A 23,833-nucleotide genomic window follows, 5' to 3' on the forward strand; every position below is an offset into this window, starting at 1 on the left:
GTAGTAAGCTCCCTTTTGATAGGGTGATTAGAGATGCCAAGAGGAATCTTAGAGCGGAGCTCCGTCATGCTAAGAAAATGAATAGCTCAATAGCTCAGCAGCAACGTGCTTGCCTTGGAAGCAAGATGACTTGAACTCTGGATATTTAAGCACGTTATGAATACGCAACTAAGAAAAAACAATTGTGCAACTGAAAAAAAAACAATTCCTGTAACAGCACCTCAATGTGTAAGCGCTTTAAAAATGCAAACAAAAAAAAAAGAGCTATAACATGAGGAGACCTAAGAATGGGTATAGAGCTACAATCAAGGCGAAAAGAAACGCTGAGAGAAATTTAGCATGGCAAAGACTAGTGCAAATGATTTGCTCAAGAAAGACCCGGAGCATTTGGTCAGGCAAGGGGGACTGTGAAAGGACAGTTAGTGAACCCAATTAGTGGTGCGGAATGGGTAAGGTCCTTGAAAACCAGAATGCTCCTTAGAGTTGGAGGACCCAATTCCATTGAGGAATGTCCCACTGATACCACCCATTGAAGCATCCTAAGGAATAATATTGAGTAAGATCAAACAATTAAAATATTCGAGGGCCCCTGGTCCCAACGGACTGGCAAATATAGTCATTAAGAGTCATCCAGAGTTCTGGGCCAGTCTGTTAGCTATCCTATTCAAAAAGATTCTAAAGGAAGGCAAAATTCCTTGTTCCTGGTAAACAGCGATCCTGATACCTGTATTTAAAAAGGGAGACAGTTTGGATCTAAACAATTATCGACTTCTATCAATGTTGGATACAACAGGAACATTATTTGCCTCATTAATACTCACAGAGTTACAGACTTGGGCTGATCAAATGAACATCTTGTGTACATTTCAAAGTGAGTTTTGACAGGGTTATTCCACCGCCCATAACCTCATGGTGATGGACATCCTTCGTACTAGGGTGCATGTAGGGGGGCAGCCCCCTCTGTATGCATTGTACATAGACTTTAAGGCTGCGTTTGATCTATTCCCAGAGATCGACTATGGTGGATATTGGAAGCCATAGGTTGCCCAGTAGAGGTATTGTACTATCTAAGATTACTACATCAAAATATCTCTGTCATACTCAAATTAGACTAGGAAGGGCGTTCGACTCAAAAGGTCTATCAGAACAGGGGGGGTTAAGCAGGGATGTGTTACTGCACCACCCATTAATATTCATTATGTGTATGATATACCAGTGGCAAAATCTGCAACTAAAAACTGTCCTCCCAAAATTGGTGAGGCACCCTGTCCTGTGCAAGCGTACGCAGATGACCTGGTCATTTTTGATTATACCATCAGCGTGCTACGACGATCTGCTACAGCTTTATGGGAATATGCTGAGAGTAATGGCCTTACCATTCATTTGGGAAATACTAAGGTTATGAGATTTACTAGCAAAAGAACAGCATGAGTTAACCTTATGGTGTGCAAGGATAAAATCTTGTATGCCCCACATTATCGCTACTTGGGAGTTGATTTTGAACCCAGCGGTGACTATAGTATTTGCAAACAATCCTGTGCTATTAGAGCAGCGCAGGTGGCTGCCTTGCTATATAGCTTTACTATTAAGCAGGGAGGATTCACTTTATGGGCTACTCGCCAATTATGCATACAAGTTTTTTACCCAAATATGACATATGGCCTAGAAGCACTTTTGCATTTAGACCTGAAATGGCTTAAGGTCATTGAGGGGAAATTTTCGCAACAGATCCTGTGTCTACGCCCCAGTATACGTATGGCTTTGATAATATTAGAGTTAGGGTTGATCTCCGTCAAAGCTATTGTTTTGAAAAAGAGGGCTGGGATCTTTGTGAAGATGATCAGTGGTACAAAAAATCCACTATTAGCAGTAGTTCACCAGGAAATCTCTAAAAAGTGATCTACCTGTTCACTGCATAGCTCTATGATAAAATTCTTGGCGGAAATTGGCTGGACCGCTAGAGGAATGAGCTACTCAGAAGAAGTGCAGAATGCGCTGAGGAAACGGATCGGGCTGTGGGATTGGCTGGAGAATTACGCACACCTTGATAGACTAAAGAGCTATCACTTTGTGCAGTGTAGACTCTATTCCTTGAAGAAGTTCCAGGCTTATTTGAACTTATGTCCATCTGAAAGGCTTAGAAGATTAATTCTATTATTTAGAATGGAACAGCTCCCAACAATGAGTGTCATAGGGAGGAAGGATAAGATCCCAATTGAATTACGATTCTGCCGTATATGTAAAAAACAGAAGACACTAGAGACAACAAAACATCTATTGACTGAATGTCATGCAATGGCCAGTATGATTAAGTATTATTTTGGTCTGTATGTACACAATTGGGAATCCATAGGGGAAATGTCCTTTTGGCTCCATTGCACCAACACTAATAGTGTGCGCCTGTCAATTGCCCTATATATCATTTGGTTAAATATTGAAGTAAAGTTGGGCATAACAATATAAGAACTAGGCAAATGGTCTATTAGTCAGCATATATGGTCTTGATGAAGATCTCCCTTTGAGTAGAATACTTTTAAGTTTACCTCATATCATCAAGCAGATATAGAATGTTGTACTCTAGCAAAAAGCGGAAAGGTAATATCTAGATGTTGAACCGCATTGGATCTTTATGAGAAGAGACTAATGATAGTCACATTGGGGATATCAGAGACATGAGTATTGAATTGAATGTATTTTATGATTTACATATGCGAAATGAAGTCTGTATGGTTTTGAAGGTTTTATTAGGATTGTTCTTCATTTTATGGATGTTATGATGTATTTTTGTATTTTCTCCTTTTCTTTTTTATAAAGTATGTGTAAAGTTCCTTATGTAAACTAAATCACATTAAATAAATAAATAAAATATTAAATAAATCAGATTGCTAGGAACCGTACAAGTACTGAAGGAGGAGTTTATGAGTGTCTTGATGAAAGGCGCTAGTTCACTAGCTGCTTCTTTGATTATAAGTGCCGGGCAAGTGTCTCCGTGACATCGGGATGGTTTAAGCGAGGTTATTATGTTTTCAACGTCGAGACTAGATACACGGGTACATTTGAAGCTGTTGCATGGCTTAATTGAAGTCGCCTGTGACTTCCCAGATGGATTATCTCCAGAGATAGTACATTTTTTGTTTTCAGTTTTCTTTGGAAATTTTATTGGAGAGAGTCTCTTGAATGTTTCTACACCAGGACTTGTCCTTTGTGCATGTTTCCGTTGGAGGAATGGGAGACTCTATTTCTCTTAGGATGATGAAAAGTTCTCTAGTGTTTGAATTGGATTTATTAATTCTGTCGTTATAAGTGTTTTTTTTTTTTTGCAGGATCTCAGATTTGTGATTTTGGACAGTTTTTCCTTTGGCCTCATTACGAGTAAAGGTGCCGGTGCCGTCAACCCCATACCGCCCGATTCCGAGTTCCCCTCGCGGGACCCGCTCTGCACGTCTGGTCTCACCAGATGTGCAGAGCGGGTCCCGCGACGGGAAGAGGGAGCAAACAAGGGGCCATCTCGTAATGGCCCATTGTTTGCTCCCTCTCCCATTCCCATTCAACTGTATGGGGGCTGAAATGGGAATGGGGAAGGACCGGGTCCGGGTCCTCCGAGGGAGGAATTACCGGGCCTTCCGACCTCGGAATGGCCCGGTAAGTCCTCATTCCGAGGACCCGGACCCCGACGGTATTTCGGCAGCAGCCATGCCGCCAATAGCGGCATGGTTACCGCCAAACTCGTAATGAGGACCCTTGTTTTCTACTGCAGGGTTGTTTTTCCAGGCAGATTCTATACTTCTTTTTTCGTTGCATAATGCTTTAACGTTGGGGGTAAAGCAGGAGTTGAGGTGTGCTCGAGGCTTACCTTTGCACAGTTTTAGAGGTGTGATTTAATCAATTACTTGATTGATCGTATGGTGCACCCTAGATGGGAGAAAGACATCTAGAACATGCTAATCATGAAGAATTATGGGGAGCCGCATGTTTATAGAGATTATTACTGCAGGCAAGCCGATTATGGCAATCAACCCTACTTCCAAGGAGCACCTGTTATGTATGGTGAGGGTCTAGGAAGTATTTTAAGAAGTCTTTTTCGGAGGGCCATGCCCTTCCTGTGCAAATGTATTGAATTAGCCAAGTCGCATATGAAAACCGCTGCTACAAACATTGCTAAGGATGTGGCGTCTACTGCAACAGCGTCCATCGCAAATCGTTTCAACCAACCAACACAAGAGGGTTCTGGTTTGGTTTATGTGGGTAAAAGCCCAGCAAAAAGATAAAGGAGAGCTTCGAACAGACGGCAGCCTACGAAGCTGCATAAAAAACAAAGATCAACACTGTTGTTTCAGTGGAGAAAACACACGCTGAAGAACAGACGGAGCAAGAGAAATAAAAAACGACCCAACATCAATATTTTCTTAAAGATTACCTTTATCCACTGTGCCTCAGGGAATGTGTGAAATCGGAACTAGACCTGTTTGTCATACCCCCAACTCAGACAAGCATTGAAAACAGTTTTTTCAAGTTGTGCCCCTAGCTGCACTATCTCTTTTAGCGCCCATAGAGTTTTACATATCAAGCTCAACGGAAACATACCTGGATTTGAATGACACTTTATTTTACCTATCTGTAAAATACCAAAAGCTGGGGCGCTGTTGCGCGGCTTACCAAGATGGCTGCAGCCTGAGAGGCTCCGTCTACGGCAATAATATCCTCTTCAATATCCTCAATCCTGACCACTCGACTTGCACCAAAAAAATGTGGATCCGCAAGGTGAAGGCCACCGGCACCCTCCAGTGTCACATTGACAAAAATCAGAGCCTCCATTCACAAGAGCGTTCAGTGTTTCGCGAGGCGCTGGGCATTTTGCCATTTGAGTGGAGGAGGTGCTGAGTACGAACATATCACGGGCGCACAGTACACAGCAGTCTGTGACTGCGGCCCGGAGGTCCGTCCCCCCGCCAGGGGAAGAAGAAGAGAGCACCACTCTCTATGGCACGCTGTGAAGAACTGCAACTGCCGCTGTGGAGGAGCGCTCCCAGCCAGATCGAGGGGCGTCTCTGATGGGCCTTTGGGAGCACATCCGCAAGACCAGCAGGACCCACGACTGCACTGCAGCCCCACAACCCCATCTCCTCGCTGAGGTAGGGACCCGTGGAGACCAGTGCGGGCAGGATAACACCTCCAGAAATGGTGGGCGGGCTCCTCCGCCTTCACCCGGACCGCCTGCACCGACTGCCAGCAGCGACATGCGCTGGGAGGGCCTGAATGGGGGATTTCTGCCTGGCGTGAGAGGTGAGTGCACCCCCCCACAAACGAGCACGTGAGGCCCCATCGTGGACCAAGTCCCAGTGGTGTGAGCACCTCTGCCACCAGCCTGCAATTGATGACACCGCTCGGCCATTCTCCTGGTCCCAGCCCCTGCACCCGCAGACATCACCAGATGTCACATTTCAGGGGAAGAAAAGAAAGAAATATCTGCATTATGGGGGTGCCGGCGACCACCCATACAGACAAAATTGAGAAATTCGTTGATGAACTACCAGTTGAAATTTTGGAAAACCCGACCATTTCCAATATGGACATGGTAAAACGCTCTCACAGATCGCTGGCCCCATGACCCCCTCCCAGTGACCCCAGAATGCACAATAATAGCCAGGATCTTCTGCTACCTGGACAGAGACACCTTGCTCAGGGCAGCACGAGACAAAGGTGAGCTGAGATGGGGAGGCTCCACGATTCGACTGTTCCCCGATTTCAGCCCAGAGGTCAAAGATCAACAGAAATCTTTCAAAGGGGTAAAAAACACTCTCCGGAAAAAGGGCATAAAATACTCGATGATGTACCCTGCAAAGCTTTATGTACAACACAACAAATCAATGATATTTTTTACCACTCCTGAGGCTGCAGAACAATTTGCATTGAACACACCGGATCCGGGACTATCGCCACGGCACACCCCTTGACAGTATCACTATATCATTTACAATGTACACTACCTATTTGCTTATAGCAAGGCCCTACAGTAGGGCCTGGGAACTAAGGTTGGTGGTTTTGTTCAGAACGTAAATAGCCTTAGACACATGGAGCACATGGGCCTCCCGCAAATCCCCTATACCCGCACATAATGCGGTTTTATTTGATTATGTTAATGTTGGTGAGGTTCATGAGGGGGGTGGGTGCCGGTAGGTTGTTGTTTCTGGCATGGGTGGTGGGGGGGAGGGAATAGTCTTCAAGGAACTTCCAAAGGCACGACACATAATGAACCAAAAAGACACAACTCTGCAGTCCCTCTGCCTGGCATAATGTATGATACAGGGACAGGTACGGCACTGCATTACCCAATATGGTGGACACACTCAGTGCTGAATGCCTGCAATTTCCGCACTAGACTCCGGCGATAGTCGAGCTACAGTACTGTCCATAATGTCATGGAATGTAAGGAGTCTCACTATCACTAATGGGAAAAAAATTAGGTTGATTAATAATTATTGCAAAGACCATACCATCAATATCCAATGCATACAAGAGGCACACTTGCCCCGGGACATGCCTATCCCACGTGTGCTAGGCTGGTGTATCCACAGATATGGCTTCTCATACACCACCCATTCCAGGGGGGTCGCTACCTACATTCACAACTCCCTAGACTTCAGACTTCATAAACAAATAACAGTAGGTGAGATGTGTGGTATTGGCTGGGGAGATCTTTGGGCAAAAAATATTGTTGATAAATGTATATGCACCAAATATAGATGCACCCAAGTTCTTTCATACATGCGCTAAACACATCTATACATTTCCGGGTTACAGTATCACGTGGGTAGGAGATTACAACATGTCCATCACCCTGGAACTGGATAGAACTTCCACTACACAACTGTCCCTACCCCGAGCCGCACAGGGATGGCACGTTATAGCACATCAACATGACCTGCACGACATGTGAAGCTCACACAGACATGCGGGAATACACATACTTCTCGGGTGTCCATGGCAGCTCGTCCAGGATAGACTACATAATGGCCTCCTCATCCCTGACGAGAAGTGTAACGGAGGCCGCTATACTTCCCCGTTCCTTTTCGGACCACTCCCCAGCTCTTGAGCACACGTCAGGTCCACCTAGCCCCCCCAAACAACAGCGATGGAGGTTTAGAGCCATGGCTCTTGAAGACGTGGTGTTCCGAGCTGAAATTGCTCAAGACATTCAAACATACTTTACGGCAAATGTAAACTCTGGACCAGATCCAGGGGTGATTTGGGAGGCCTGTATGGCATTAGAGGGTGCTGTATCTCTAGGGACAGGGGAGTGCTGAGGGCCCTTAGAGGCTCCATGCAGAGTCTGTAAGAAAAGATTAAAGCCCTATGGTTGCAGCAGGGGGTGTGGGACACTGATGAATTAAGGGCATTCCTCAAAGCCCTAAGAGAAGAAATTCTGTCAGTAGCAATCAGGGCAGAAAGATCTACGGGGGATCCAATAGCAGCGACAAGATATGGGGGGGGACTGCCCGAGCGGGACTCTTGCCAAGGTAATAAAACAGGAACAACAGTTAACCCCCATCATGGCCATCGGAAATCAGGACAGTAACCTTGTTAAAGACCTGCCCTCTATCAACGCTACCTTCAGGGGTTACTATGAGAAACTATACACTTCTCAAATCATAGCGGCACACAACACTATGCTGCAATACCTAGATGAGGTTGTGCTGGGTTGGTTAGATCCGGAGAGACGGGGCGAATTGAACAAATCGATCACAGAAGAGGAATCCGTAAGGTTATTCTCTCCCTCCCGAATGGTAAGGCCCTGGGCAATGATGGCATCACTGCAGAATTCTATAAGGCATATGTAGACATGCTTCTCCCCAATCTGAAAAGTATGTACGATAACGCATTGGCAACCGGTACCCTCCCTGAATCTAGGAGAATGGCCCTGATTACAGTATTACTTAAAACAGATAAAGATCACCAGAAATGCACCTCATGTCACCCTTTGTCCCTGATTAATTTTGACAATAATATCATCATGAAAATCCTGACAGAAAGACTACTCCCACATATCCCTGCACTGGTTCTCCCAGATCAAGCTGGGTTCGTACCGGGCCGATCCACTCAACACAACTTGAGGAGAGTATTTGAACTAATGCACAATGTTGACCCTGACATCCCTATAGCGATAGCCATGCTGGATGCTGAGAAAGCATTTGACTCAGTGGAATGGCCATTTCTATTCGAGGCCCTCAAATGCTCTGGCCTAGGTCTACAATTCATACAATGGGTTATGCTGTTATACACGGCCCCCGGACTGAAGTGTATAACGATGGGATGACGTTGGAACTTTTATATCCATCCAGGGATACAAGGCAGGGCTACCCATTCCCTCCTATACTTTTCGCCCCGGTGATGGAACCATTGGTGTGCCACATCAGAGACCTGCACGCACACCGAGGGGTACGGCTTCAATCGCATCTTAACATCTATATCTATATGCGGATGATATCTTATTATATGTCAAACACCCCAAAGAAAACCTTCCCCCCTGACTCAAGAGGTTTTTAGGTTTGGCGAACTCTCGGGGCTCAAAATCAACTGAACCAAGTCTGAGATATTGCCCTTTGCTGCGGCTGTCTGCCAAGCAGATATTGGCCTAGACTTCCAGTGGTGCCCCTCTGGGATGCGATACCTGGGAGTGCTAGTTTCCACTAACGCGGGAGACCTCTATTCTCATAACTACGTCATAGTTCTTGAGGCATTAGAAATAAAAGTGGAGTCCTGGATCCATCTACCCATATCCCAAGCTGCTTGCATCGCCTTAGCGAAAATGGTCCTGCTACCCAAGCTATTGTACGTGTCTAATAATGTCCCTGCATTCATAGGGCATTGTGCCCCCGTGGAATATGTAACCAGGAGTGACAACATGTACGCCTATAGAGCATACATAGAAAGTATTCTGAACTACAGCAATGACGCTCTGGACACTCAACTCACTGCAGGGCTTTATTTTATAAGGACGCAGCAGGGCATATGGGGGATTATGTTCTAGATGGAGCCAAAACAGGCTTTATAAAGAGAGAAACATGCGACAGGTAGAGAAATTTCGATTTGTTGGGGCATCTACACACTGATCTATTTTTCCAGGAAAAACTTATGGTGAATGGTGTTGATCTGAAAATTAAATTCTCTGGAAATAAATATTCCTTTTGATTACACCAGCAATCATTTTAATTTTAAACATTACAACATTGACTGCGCTGCTCTTTTTAAGGATGGGGTTGTCATACCGGCCAAAGCTTACATTCCCAGTTTTCAACACAAAAATACCATTAGGGAGTATCTGGGTCTAGTCTCCATTAGCGGCAAGCACATGCGTGATAAAGGCTTTGTGATACCTTGTGATGACTACGACAGAGGTTACACCTTGTTGGCGTTTGATTTGAGACCTGATAATGCATCATCCAGCCATAATAATCTGATTAGGAATGGTAATGTATGCCTCGAGGTACAGTTTGCTGCAAATTTATCAAACACTGTGAATCTTATTATTATGGCTCTATTTGACTCAGTCATACAACTCAACAATCATCATCAGGTGTTGTACGATATGTAATGGATACCTATCAGATCATGCATTTCCTGTGTAAAGACAAGCATGCTATGAAAACATTTTAAGGCATGTATTTGTGTGATAACATTCCAAGGGATATACCTGGTGAGCACCCTGTCAGTCTTGTGGTCAACACCGACCACCAGGATCAAGAAGGCACACACAGGGCCACATTAGGAGTGTGCCGTTCCGGAAACATTGGTGCCGGTAAGCCTACCAGCAATGTTGTTCCTGGACAGGCACACTACAACTCTGGGGGCGGGTGCCATCCCTCCCACCAGGGTCACACCTGGCAGGCGGAACGGCACCCGCCCGCAGAGTTTCACGGAAGCACCGGCACCATTTTAAATGGTGCCGGTGCTTCCGTGGTCCCCATTCCCATGGAGTCCCATGGGAATGGGGGCTTACAGAATTACAGGCGCCTGACTTTCCAGCTGTCGGGGTCGGAATACCTATGGTTTTACCGGGAAGTCAGGCTCCAGTAATTTTTTTCGAGTCTGGCAGCAAGCCGCCGGTATCACCATCAGGCTTACTGCTAGACTCGAAATGAGGCCCACTGGATAGCGATGTTTATAGACAATGGTGCAATAACTGTCTTTGATAGTCTTTGGTACTTCCCAATCCACTCTATATACAGCAGCACTCTATTGGACCATGTTAAACATATAGCACCCACATTACATTATAATAGAGCACAGGTGCAGCATTCTGAAGCCGTGACATGTGGACAACACTCCTGCTTCTTTTGTATCTAAAATGTTTGAGAAACATTCATTGCGAGGCATTAAGGAAACCTATTCTCTTGATCGCAGACAAAATGATCTGATGGTGGCAGCTTTTGTGAACAAGAGCAAATATTGAGACACCCTGTAAATGTATTTAGCTTTTGTCAAAAATGCACTCTTGTTACTAAACCCTAGAGATGTGTACATGTCTAAATAATAACATCTTGTGATTTTAAACAAAAACCTCTTTTTCTTATTAATGTATTTTTATTTAATATTTAAAAAAAACAATTGCAATGCTAGAGATGATTGAAAGGGTTAGAAGCAAAGCATTTGGTAAATATACATAATCAGTGTATTTTTATTACAAACAGAGCCTTTTCTTATACATTCTGGAAGGTTATCCTTATAAAAACATTTACATAAGCACATGATATATATATATATATATATATATATATATATATATATATATATATATATATATATATTACAACTGTTAAACATTGTTCCTAAAAAAAAAAATCACAGTTACACAGTTTGTTTGTTTGTTTGTTTATGTATTTATAATGCGCACCAGACCCTGGGGCATCAGGGTACAGGATACAAGAATACGTTCAGCTTAGTTACATGGGTACATGAAATGCATAGGCCACAATGGGTCCATGAGATACATCGGCATAGGTACAGTGTAGATTACATATGTTGCTAGATACTGAAGTGATCACAGTACATCAGAAAAGGTGTTCAAAGGGGACTGACACATGATAAATGAGTCACTATGCATATGGTGTGTGTGGTTGAGCATATGTGTAGTGAAGTGAATGTTTGTCAGGATGACTATTTATCGTTTTCTTTTAGCCAGTTGGTCAGATTCTGTCCAAATTTAGAGAAGGACTGGTGGTCTCTGATACCCGGCGGTAGGGAGTTCCACAATAGTGCAGCCTTAACTGGGAAGCTGTGTCCTCCGATAGTGGAGAGTTGGAAGCGTGGTACTTGGAGGCAATTAGAGTTGGCTGTTCTAGTCGGTTTTTCTGCAGATTCTATCAGTAAGGTATGGCAGTGCTCTATTATTGAGGCACTTGCATGTGAGGGAGGCCGTTTTAAGTTGGATTTTATCCAAGGTAGATAGCCATTTATATTTTCTTCTAGTAGAGGAAATATGTTAATTTCTGTTGATCTTAAGTGCTGCTCTCAGGGCATTGTTCTGGAGGACCTGTATTTTATGGATAATCTGTTTGTTCGCACCAATATAGAGCGCATTACATTAATCCAATTTAGAGAGTATGAGGGTTCTAGCGAGGATAAGGCAGCTGTTAGTGGAAAGGAATTATGTTCTAACTCTGATTAATTTGCACGTGTATGCGGTAGCAGAGGCTAGGGAGTTAACTTGTTTAGTGAAGTTCAAGGTGGCGTCTAGGTAGAAGGTTCTTCACTTCTTTTGCTACTTTTATGTTATTTCCATCAATGGTGAAATTAGCATAGTCTGGGCTGAGTTTGGATAGGTGGGTTGAGGTGCCTAAAATAATAAGCTCAGTTTTGTCATCGTTCAGACATAGACCATGGGTGGACATCCATGCCTGATCGATGCCATAAATTCTATTCACCAAAGCCACGTCCACGACATAATCTCCGGTGAGAAGTAGGAGGATTTGGGTATTGTCTGCATAATTCGTGTAGGCAATACCCAAATGGTCCATTTCGTCAAAGAGGGGCTTAGTGAATACATTGTAGAGTGTTGGTGACACACAAGATCCCTGGAGTACACCGCAGGTTATAGGGATAGGGTCTGCTGAGGCCGAAGGTGAAAAGACTCTCATGGTCCTGTTGCTCAAGAATGACTCGATCCAAGTTATAGCCTCCTTATAGAAATGAGCTGCAGAGTCTAGGTGGCTGCATAGGACTTTGTGGTCAACCAAGTAAAATGCAGTGAACGGTCTAGTAGGAGGAGTAGGGCTGATTGGCCCTTATCTCTGAACTCATCTGTTTGGGCCTTGAGGTCAATTAATGACGTCTCTGTACCATGTTGGGGACGATCTCTGGATTGGCGAGAACCTAGTAGGAGGTTAGATTCTAGGAAATTCTGTATTTGAATGTAGGCCACTTTATCTAGAATTTTTAATAGAAATGGCACAGTTGTGATGGGTCTGAAATCATGGGTATGGCAGGGTCAAGGGTTTGCTTTTTGAGTAGTGGTAGTACACAAGATTCTTTCAAATTGTTCAGGACAGTACCGATGGTGAATTAGGAGTTGATAAGTTTAGTTATGAAAGGCGCAAGTTCTCTCGCAGCGTCCTTGATAAGTTGTGCCGGGCATTGGTCGCCTTTGCAATTGGACGGTTTAAGTGCCAGTAAACTAGTCTGATCATTTGGTGGATTTCTTTTTCTTAAATGCATTATCTAGAGAATCAACATCGTCTGATGGTGTTTTAACACCAGAGTCTTTTAAGGTTTCAAGCAGTTCACGATGCCCCATATTTCCCACTAAAGTAGCAGGGATGTTTAAATCGGCAGCGGACTGCATGGACAGATCCCAACCTCTAGGTTTTTTGTGTCTTCCAAAGGCCTGAGGATTGGTAATGCTTCAAACTAAAACATGGATGTTTCAACCTTTGACAACCACTCCTTTATGTACAAATTGCCCCTTCTCATTCCAGGATGCCACCCCCTTGTCACTCGTCATCTTGTTCAACAATAGTTCCGCATTGTTACGATAGCAGGGATTAATGATGTTCAGAACTTCCACCACCAGGTGATCTGAAATGGAGGGCCAGGGGATGTGTTGTCGAGACTTGTGGGATGTTCGGAGGGCATGTACAATGTTCGATTATTCTTCTCATTTTCAGCTTGTATAAAGTATTAAGTATTTTTGAAGAATATCTGAATAGAGGGTAACCTTATCATAGTCTGATAAATCATGATGTCTCAGGACCTCTTGCATTTCAGTATCGAACCACGGTGTGGCTGATTTTCGAATATCAGGTTCTTCACAGTTCTGGGTACTCAGGCCGTCCATCTGGCCTTTGTCAACCAGAAACATCTTCTGACTGTACTCCATCAATCGCCCCCTAGAAGCCTAGTAATCCTAGACGATGCAAAACCTAGTAGCGATCCTATGAAACCACCGGACTGTTTTAAAAGTTTTCTTTTAGCGAGGACCTCTTGTTAGCCGACTTCTTGAAGATGTAAGGCTCCTAACTAGCGGATGGATAGTGGAATGTTCCCCTTTAGGGTGTTGAAGGCAATCTCAGCTATAAACAATACTAAATCATCAGAAGCTGAGCACAGAATGCACTTGCGTTGTTGTGGTGGTGCTGTTACTAGAATTTTAAGGAGAGCATAGTTCCTACGTATATGCACCATCATGATAGACTGCCAGCTGTACTAATCATGTACCATCAGGGTTTTCTAGATGCCTTTTGTATTTAAACCACAGGTAAATCAGGACAGAAAAGACCTGTGCACAGTCTGTAGTCCTCTAAGGTATTTGTTTTTAAATCCACCAATAAGTAACCATAAAGTTTCTGCGTAGGGTCTTCATTTGACTCACTAGAACAGTGACTTGTTGTTTATCGCTGGGGTTCTTAAACAGAACTATATAGCTGGCGTTTAATGTTATTGAGCAGTTGCCCTTGCAGAATAAATTCTGAACAATGCAGCAGAGACTAAGGTTATGATTGTGAGAATACTAAGTGAATGCTTTTTACAGTTTAGAGCTATGCTGACCCTCCATCTACGATGACCATGTTGACAAAGGTTGGCTGTAGCAATCGGTCGTCATTCAGAGAATCTGGTAAGCACTTCACAAATTTCAAGTGAGTTATTTTAGTGGTCAGCTCATTATACAAGGGTTGCCAGCGCGAATAAAACCATATGATATTATTTAGTATGATGGTCATGACTGTGGGGGGGCATTTTCTAGAAGTTGTTAATAAAATAGCTTTTACCGCAGCTGGAAGGGCCTGCAAATATGCATGAAAAAGGGTGTTGAAATCATGTGTCCATCGTACGTGATGCATCCTTTTCAACAGCCGTAGGGTAATGTCTCATAGTCATTTGTGAGTACACTTTTATCAAATACTACCCTCAGAGTGTTCTGCAGCGTCTGAGTACCAATCTCCCAACGCTTTTTCTCACACACTATGGATGGTTGCTGTACCGCAGTAGTCTTGGTCATGCTTTTCAAAGAGTACTCTCACACTAGTTCCTTCAGGCTGCCAAAATTGATTTTCATACTGTTGCTGATGTTCAAAGTGATGCCTTTCACTTTCATGCAGATCGCCGCTGTGGATGTCCGATACAAATAGGTTTTGGACCCTGCAGAAACAAATTCTATAATGTGCTCCCCCAGAGCTAATTCGCTTGTTAAATTATCCAGATAATCACCAAGTGGGGGTTCTCCTGCTGGGGTGCACTAACAAAAATGACTGAATCAGTGTTGTGGTACATGCACTGCTCTTGGAGAGCCTCCATTACTGTATACAGCTCCAAGCAGGCCATGAGCGGTTGCGAAAAAGGCAATAAATATGTTCATATTGTTGGAACACTTCGGACACTCTTCAGCGTACTTCCAGCAGAGGCACGCTGTGTCCTCGTCTATGAACTGCAGACTTGAAATGTCATAACCGGCATCTAACAGCAGTGTTCGGTAAATTGGTTCTCTGAGAAAACATACCCCATAACGAATTTAAACAAAGGTTCGCTCGTTGACATCTGGAGGGCTTATTCTCAATTAATTTGGATCTTAAATGGATACCCTGATGCTGTAATATTCATCTATGTACTTCCGATGAGAGGCTGGGTCCATGCAATTCTCCAGGTATCCTGAGGCTTCCTGTTTATCTTATAGGAACAGACTGATATAGCCACAGAAAAGCTCTACCGTAGTCTTATCAAAGTGCCATATTTCATGAATCTTTCCCAGCTGATACCCTTTCTGCAATGCAGCTTCAATTGACAGTATACAAGGTACCCGTATTTGCGCGTTCCTCATCACTATGTGTGCATTTCGCAGTCTGTCTTGATTCTGCACATGTCATACATAAAGGGAACATTAACTTTCCAGAAACCCTCTGGGGCAACACCGTAAAATAAAGCGTCTTAGGCGGGTACACCTGGCATTTGATCAGACCAAAATGCTGTTTAATATCCCCTAAATCTTTTTAGATGATACAGGGATGCCCTAATGCATAGGGTTTTGAATTGTTGACAAAGGGGTAGAGGCTGGTAAAATCATAGTAGTGTATCTTCTCACCCCTGGCTGTCTTGTGATAGAACTTGACCGCATTAGTCCTGCCTCCAAAAAGAGCATCACACAGTTCTAGGGGTCTGGTAAATATTGCTATTTAAAAAAAAATCTTTAACTCAGCATCCTTTTTCAACATTTCTGACCATTCATGCTCCCCAAGTGTAATAATGCGCAGACCCCGGGTCTTAAAAAAATTATTTTTAAAAGCTTTCTTTTGTATAGATGGTCATAAGTACACCCTGTCAAGGCATTATAGTCATCTTTCTTATAGCAACAGGCTCACCCATGAAAAAAACTGGTGATTCCCATTTAAAGAAGCATAACCATCTAGAAAATAGGGGCCAATCTTTTTCTCACCTCCCCGCAGTGTGTGTTGTGTAGCTATCTTGACCTGCTCAGACACATACATCAACCAGTAGATGGAAGATGTGGAGAAGCGTTTTTGTTCACTGTGGTACATGTCTGGGGATACGAGAGCTATTGTTTCCAGCTTTAGAAACATCTGTTTATATATATTCATACACATGTTAGCCAGTGGGATAAATGTAAAGGGAAACGTTTACTCCTATAATTTTCACCCCTGACTCCATACTACTTCCTATTGTTTTTTACACAGGTGACCAAAGTTTAAAAAAACCCACCGACAGAAAAAACATTCAGGTTTTACATCTTTGAGCTTTAACCAGCATAACCCTAGTGACAACCATCACTACCTATTACGATGACCGATGCCTCTCTCACAACTTTTCCAAAGCCCTGCATCCAAACGCCTTTTTTTGAGTTTGGCATACGTATGGTCAACTGGCGCTGGCTCTGAAATAAAAAAAACATTCATGATTGCACAAGAAAAAAAAAACAATTAAAACTAACTAGCTATCTAACTAAACAATCATTAGCTGCTTCAGAATACTTAACTACTTAACTAATTAATTAAATCATCCCAAGAAAAAAAAACGGACAAATATACATTCATAACCTCCTAGAAACAAGTGCTATTTTCACTCAAAAATACAGAATCATTATAATACACACCATAAGTTTCTATGTTATGAAAACCATTTTCGTCCAGAATTTCAAGAAGTAATTCTGAACCTGTACAGCAGTCATTCAAACCTGCTTCCAATGTAGCATAAACCTCTGCTGGAATAATTAAAAAACAAAAGAAAAAGGAATCATAAGCCAACAAACAGGTATAAAATCATGCTCGCCAGAAGCATGTGTTTTACATGACCCACGCTTATGCATACACAACCTTTTTAAATAGGCCGAAATTGCACGGGACCTGGTAGCTGTTTTTCCAGCACCCTTCTTAAACATGACCGTAGCCTTGCGGGTTGCGCCATTTGGGGTGTTCATGCAAATCCCAGACGGAGACCAAGCATTGGTAGTGAGTGACAAAATACTAAATGAGGAAGAACTACCCGAACACACATATACAGATGTGACGGAGTCTCTCTTACCGAGTGTAGTAAGACATGGCCGTTTGGGAGAGTCTGTGGCGTTGGAGCCTGCGCGGAGAGATTCCGAACGGCGCTGACTGAGGGGGAGGCACGCCCGACACTCGCTGATGACGCGGCCGTCTGGAGGCGGTGCGGAGAGACAGACACTTCACACAGTTCGAGCTGTGTCGAAATCTACACCCTGATGAGGCTGGAAGAGGGCGGGAGTGCTAAAGCAGGCGCTCTCCCAAAAGACGATCACGCCGCTGATACCATGCCTGCAGAGTCGCCCGGGGAGCGCTCGATGCAGATGAAAGAAGTAAGTGATTATACAATGATGCTTGACTTACCTAATGCCAATTCTATAGAAAACATCAACGTCTCATTTACTTGCCCGGAGCTACCTACCAGTCCTGATCACAATAAGGTCAGTGTAGATGGCCTATACAAAGACGAAACATCGATAGATCTGCAAATGTATGGTAGTGCTCAGAAGGAGCCCAGTGAGAGTAGCACGACTGGGTTAAACGATAATCCCCCATGTGAGAAAAGAAACTCGTTAGAAGTGGTTTCTACCGTGCTGCAAAATTTAATAAACTTAAATAAAACTAGGAATTGTGATAAACAGCCATCTTTGACACCAAGAAATGTTTCCACAACTGTTGTGTCAACCACAAAGCTAAGTATGTATGACACAGCTATTAATCAAGGCATTTGGGGAGCAGATAGACCGAATAACTATAAAGCACAAGAGGCAGTATCCCCTATGAGGTGTATACAGACGCAGGAGAGACATGTGCCCATCTCACAGAATAGGGCCTCTAAACAGGATTATGAAGAACAGAGAAAACGGGAAATAACACATGAGTTTAGTAGGTCTAACTCGCCTCTAGATGCTTCATCAGAAGAGGAGGAAACTTCAGACTCTTCGATTGGTGAACGCCCCTTTCCTAAAATAAGAAGAGAGGGGAGACGCTATAGTACCAACATAGCAAAACCACTTGAGAGAAACGAAATCATGAATCGAGGGACATGTGGCCATGTCCCTCTAAACGATTTATTAACGACATTAACCGCGGCCATGGCAATTTCTCTTACACCGTTCACAAAACTATATGAATCACTAAATGACAATGTAAAGGATATGTCAACCCTGTTAGCATTGATGCACTCAAAACTGGTTCAATTAGAGGCAACGCAGGGCTTGGGTAGCCTTAATCAAAATGAGATGAACCAGCAGTTGCTGTCAGGCATACAAGACATGAACGTATCTAAACAAAATGACAGGATTGACAAGAAGTTATTTGCTGAGGTAGCAAGGGAAGCTTTGTCTTTATTTCGTAAATCTCACGTTGTGCACAAAGGGGAGACGTTGGAAGCTGTCTGTCAAGAGAAAGACGCAGGTTTGATCCCAAAAGTAGTGAGCCCCTGCGATGAAGCAAATATTCCAAATCCGGCATAGAATACCCCCCTCTACCCGCAACTGGAGTCTCTACACAAATCCTCTCTACACCTCAAGATGACAAACGTCACAATGAACGAAGGGGACAGGACGGAGGTTGTTCAGACAATGTTGGAAGAGGATTTGCGAAATATGACTAATAAGACGAACAGGAACGTGGAGAGCGATACAAATCCACTCGACCTCTCGTTCAATTCTGCGTTTAGACAGACACAAAATGCAATGAACCCAGCATTGGGGGACGTCCAAATTGCCTCCTGTTCCGCTTTGAGCCAGAATGTAATAGATTTGGTTGTTGACCCGCAAAGTGATCAGTCTGTGATATTAAAGCAATCGGGCCTGTTCCCTATTTTTGGAAATTCGAAGACAGAAGCGAGCCCAGGTCATGTAGGGGGTAAAACGAAAAATACGCCAAATATAAAAAAACAAAAGAACATGCCGGCTCGGAAAAAAGCGCAACAAAAAGGTGCACGAAAGTTTTTGCGAAACATAAATATGTTCCACTTAGTTGACAAAGCGATTACCTCACGACTAAAACTAGCCGATTCAATGAAAGAAGGCAAGTCGGTGTATCCTGACCAAGAGGCGATAAAGGCAAAGGACCAAGAGAGTGAGTATCATGTTGAAGATGAAGCAATGGCAAAAAAGAAAGTGAGTATACAAAACGATGAGGATGAGACACTACAGGCCGAATTACTGGAACTATCGGTCTATGAGGATAATGCTACGGATGAAGTGAGTTCTGGTAGTATCCCCGAGGAACCTTTAGCTAACCCAAGAGTAGTGGTTAGCACAGAGAAGCCTAATCCAGATAATGATATATAGAAAGTGAGTGTAGAACCAAAACCCCAGGTTCTCCTAGATAAGACACTTAGCGAATCTAAGGGCCGAATGTGCGTGATATTACCTCCCATCGTTGAGATTAAAAATGACAAGAAAGAACCAAGGAGCCCGGAGTTTGTCACACTTCAAGAAAAAAGAGCTAGACAAAGGAGGAGGAACCACGCAAAACCAACAAGCCCCAATGAGCTAAGTCTGACCTTTGCAAACATGACTCCAATGGAAGAAAGAAAGGATGCGACATTGGCACCGATTCCTACTTTTAAACCGTCGAAGCACCGGAAGGTGGACCCCCAGCTATTAGAACCAATGTGACAAAATTCGAACATGAGACAGCAGAGGTCTAGTACGCGAACAACTGACTCTATGGCCCAGATTAAATTAATGTTGGAACGTCTACATGGATATGAAAATCTAATTTTGAATCGCTCTAATGTGCTAAGGCTCTTACATCATGTCCCACAACTTCGGTCGCTTGATTCAAAAGACATAAAAATAATCGAATTTCCAGATGACCTGCGAACAGACAGAGTAATTTTACATTTAAACTCATCCTTAATCGCAAATGTAATACTAGAGGCAAACAAAGAACTGCATTCATTAGGCTTCGACGCCTATATAATGGCGGACTGCGAGAGAAGAGGAAATAAGGATGAAAATAAAGACCACAAAGGAGAAGTCGCTCAGTGTGACAATAACGGCTACAGACCAGAGTGGGACAAGAGAAAGAGTGTATATTCGCCGACAAAACAAAATTTACAACTGGCAAAGATCGAAATGGATTATAAAAACATCCAATCCAGATCCCAGTCGCAAGAGTTTAGAGCTGGAACACAGGATTCATCCATTCCAATGGAAAGAATTAAAATTACAATAAATAATGAGAAGCTAATTGAGACCCCAGGTTTGGCACGTTCAAACAATCCACGGCGTCCTATCTTAAATGAAGATTGGACCTGGATGGCGAGCGCACTGAATAGGAAGGCAAACCGCTAATGTTCAAAGTGTGAATCACAACAAGATCTCACGTTTATTTCTTGGAACACACGCGGATTTGGTCATTTGATGCTCAATAACTGGGCTAGTAAACTACATTTGATTTGTCTTCAAGAGACCTGGATGTGTGAATCACCTACAATAGCAAACTTTGAATGCGCGTTGAATCCTGCCATTAAGCCTGATAAAGGTCGTCCAATAGCCGGCCTTTTGACGATGATAAATCGTTCGTCTGGTTACCGGCTGTTAAGATCTGTCAATCATACGCCGTACATCCAGGCCTCTGAGATAAGTAAGTCTGCGGCCGCCGACAAGAAGAACGACGTGATACATATCATTAATCTCTATTGGAACCATCAGCGCACTGGATCCTATGAGTTTATTGACCAAGTCACGAAAATTCTTGACAATGTATTAGAATCCGGCTGCGGCTCTGACATAATAGTTTGCGGGGACCTGAATATTGATTTCTTCAAACCCCAGACCTCTCTAAAATCTAAGCTAGCAAAAACATGGAATGATGAAATGGAAGTAAGAGGCCTCACAATGTTAAATGGCTGCACGCAAGGTGATATTCCTCCGAAACCTACGTGGCAGCGCGATGGCCAAAGTTCCACCATTGACTATATTTTCGTGTCCAACAATATGCATGAGAAAATAAAGTCAATGAAAATATGTCCAATGACCCACAGTGACCATGAAATGCTCGAAATTATATTTCAAGATTGGAGAGATAAACCGAGGGAAAAATGGCGATCAAAGGTCTTAGTAGAACCAAACAGACTTCGGTTAAAATTAGTTGACAAGGAGGTCCTCGCGATTTATAAACAATTTACATCAACAGAGAAGGTCATTGACTACGTTCCAATTCTGTGGCAATTTAAAACAAAATATATTGGTATGAAAAATGGGTCATTCCAGAACAAGCATAGTTTTGACTTACTTATAAAACAACGAAAACGTGCAATGCGAGCCGAAATTCGTAAAAATAATCAAGGCCCAGTTGGAGAAATTGTGGCGAAAAACAAATCTGCAAGGCAATCCTACAAAAACTGGATTAAAAGTCATCGAGCCATATTAATTCAAAACGATGCAGAATCAATGATGAAGACTCTTGTAAACAAAAATAGTAGAGACTTCTGGCGCATACTTAATGACCTTGAAGCACCGCAAGCTGCTCTGCAGATATGCCCAGTGCCTGAAAAAGAATGGGTAAATTAATTTACAGCTTTGTATCATAACGATTTGCCACCCTCTAAGTCAATGTCTAATACAACATCATGGGACCTACAATTTGCAGATGAGGAAATTCGCGAGATAATAATGAGAGCAAAAAACTCTCGGGCGCCTGGACCAGATGGTCTGTCAAACGCGATGATTAAACAGTTTCCTGACTTATGGACAGCGATATGCGTTGAGCTATTCAGACGAATCAACGATCAAAAACAAATCCCTGCATCGTGGAAAACAGGGACAATAATACCCATCTTCAAGAAAGGCAACCGATTAGCTCCTGCAAATTACCGTCCGGTGGCCTTACTTGATGTACTGGGAAAAATCTTCGCATCGCTGCTCCAAGAAAAATTGATTACGTGGGCAAAGACTGCAAATAGTTGATGATGTAAGACAGGCTGGTTTTGTAAAATCCGTTGGATGTTCTTTGAATTTATTGATTCTAAATCTTTTGAAAATGGAGGCCCTTAGAACGAATACGAGAGTGTTTCTAGCTTTTGTAGACTTCTCCATGGCTTTCGACAGGATCGACCGTAACCTATTGTGGCAGAAGCTAGAATTGTGGGGATGTCCTGAGGGATTATTGGCGGCAATAAAAGAACTACACAATGACACGTCAATTTTTGTCCGGTTAGATCAATCGGGGTCGCTTTCAACACAAATAAAACATACACGGGTGTGAAGCAGGGGTGTCCTCTGGCAGCAGCAATCTTTAGTCTCTTTATTTCTGACATTGGGGACACCATTCAGTCTGTCAGATCCTTTCCTCCGAAACTCAACGCATCAAAGATAAGTTGGTTACTATATGCTGATGATTTGGTTATTTTAGATCTAACGCCAATTGGACTCCAGCGTAAATTAGAAGCCCTCCAAAAATATGTGGATCAGAACAACCTAAAGATTAACACCAAAAAGTTGGAAATACTTATCTTTGAGAATCTAAAAACTAACCGGCTACAAAAATGCCCAAGACAGGTGTGGTCGCTGAACCAAGAAAAACTGAAAATCTCAAAAAGCGTTAAATACCTCGGAATGCTTCTAAATTCAAGCATATGTGATGAACCGTGGGTGGCAGATTCAAAACGGAAATGTGCCCAGTTGGCATGTCAAGGCCTGATGCTACATAGGAAATATGGGAACTTTTCTACACAACCTTTACGGAACTTCTACGAACAAAAAGCGGTTCCGATTCTGTCCCATGGTGCAGAAAACGCCTTTGGATGCTCGTCAACCCACTGGGCCTCGCTTGAACATATGTTTTGGACAAAGTCCTTAAGCCTGCCTCCGGGCATTTCAACGGCATGTCTAAGATACGTATTAGCCCTTATTTCATTATATGCATGGATAAGTTGGAACCAACTCAGCTTGTATCGGAAATCAAGAGCAGAAGTGGGAATACTCCAATTTGAGATCTTATACAACGCTTCATCCAATTTGGAAAACTGAGACAAAGGTTCAGCACTGCTCGCGCAATGGGCAAAACTATGCGAAGACCTGCTAAAGGTCTATAATATCAACTTGGAAACCCTCCTCACAAATCCAACAGCTGCCAAGTTATCAATATGGCGCCTTGACTGGATAAACACATGCTATGAGCGCAACGAAGCCCATGCGATGAAACACTCTCCGGGGGAAGCAAGAGGCTACGGAATCCTTCAACCATACTTGAGTTGCTTTCCGTCCACGAAAGCAAGAAGATCATTCATGCTATTCCGCCTTAACGCAATGAAAACAAAAGATAGAACCAGTCATTGGGCGGCAAACGTGGATTTATCTACGATGTGCCGGTTATGTGGAAAGGAGCCAGAATCTATAAAGCATCTAGTGCTTTTCTGCACAATATTGAAGGACATACGATCAATCCACTTGGGCGGCTGGTATAGTGCACACCAGTCGGTATGTGCTGATGAATGGTGGAGGCATATGTGGAATGGCTCAGATATGAAATTAATCCTACCTTTGACCTCCTTCCTTGCCGTCATTGAGGAGAGATTAAATGCAAAAAATGAACTAGCCTGAGACGGCTGGCCTAAGGTTGCACATGCGTTTAAAGACATAAAAAAGGATAATGGGCATGTACCTGTGTGGCAATGAGGGAGGGAGATGTTGAAGGAAGTAGTTGACCATGTTACTGGGCAATGTATGGTTTTGTGTCACTTTAAGTAAATATTTTAAAGGTTTAATTTAAACCAATAAAATTTAAAAAAAAAAAAATTGCATATTTCACACTTTCATAGAAAAGCAAAAGTAATTTCCAGAGTGTAGAAAAGCTACCTGTATTCACTTGTTTTCTTTGAAGTG

This window comes from Ambystoma mexicanum, chromosome 7p, assembly GCF_040938575.1.
Source record: "Ambystoma mexicanum isolate Mex_15411 chromosome 7p, UKY_AmexF1_1, whole genome shotgun sequence".
Classification (NCBI taxonomy): domain Eukaryota; kingdom Metazoa; phylum Chordata; class Amphibia; order Caudata; family Ambystomatidae; genus Ambystoma; species Ambystoma mexicanum.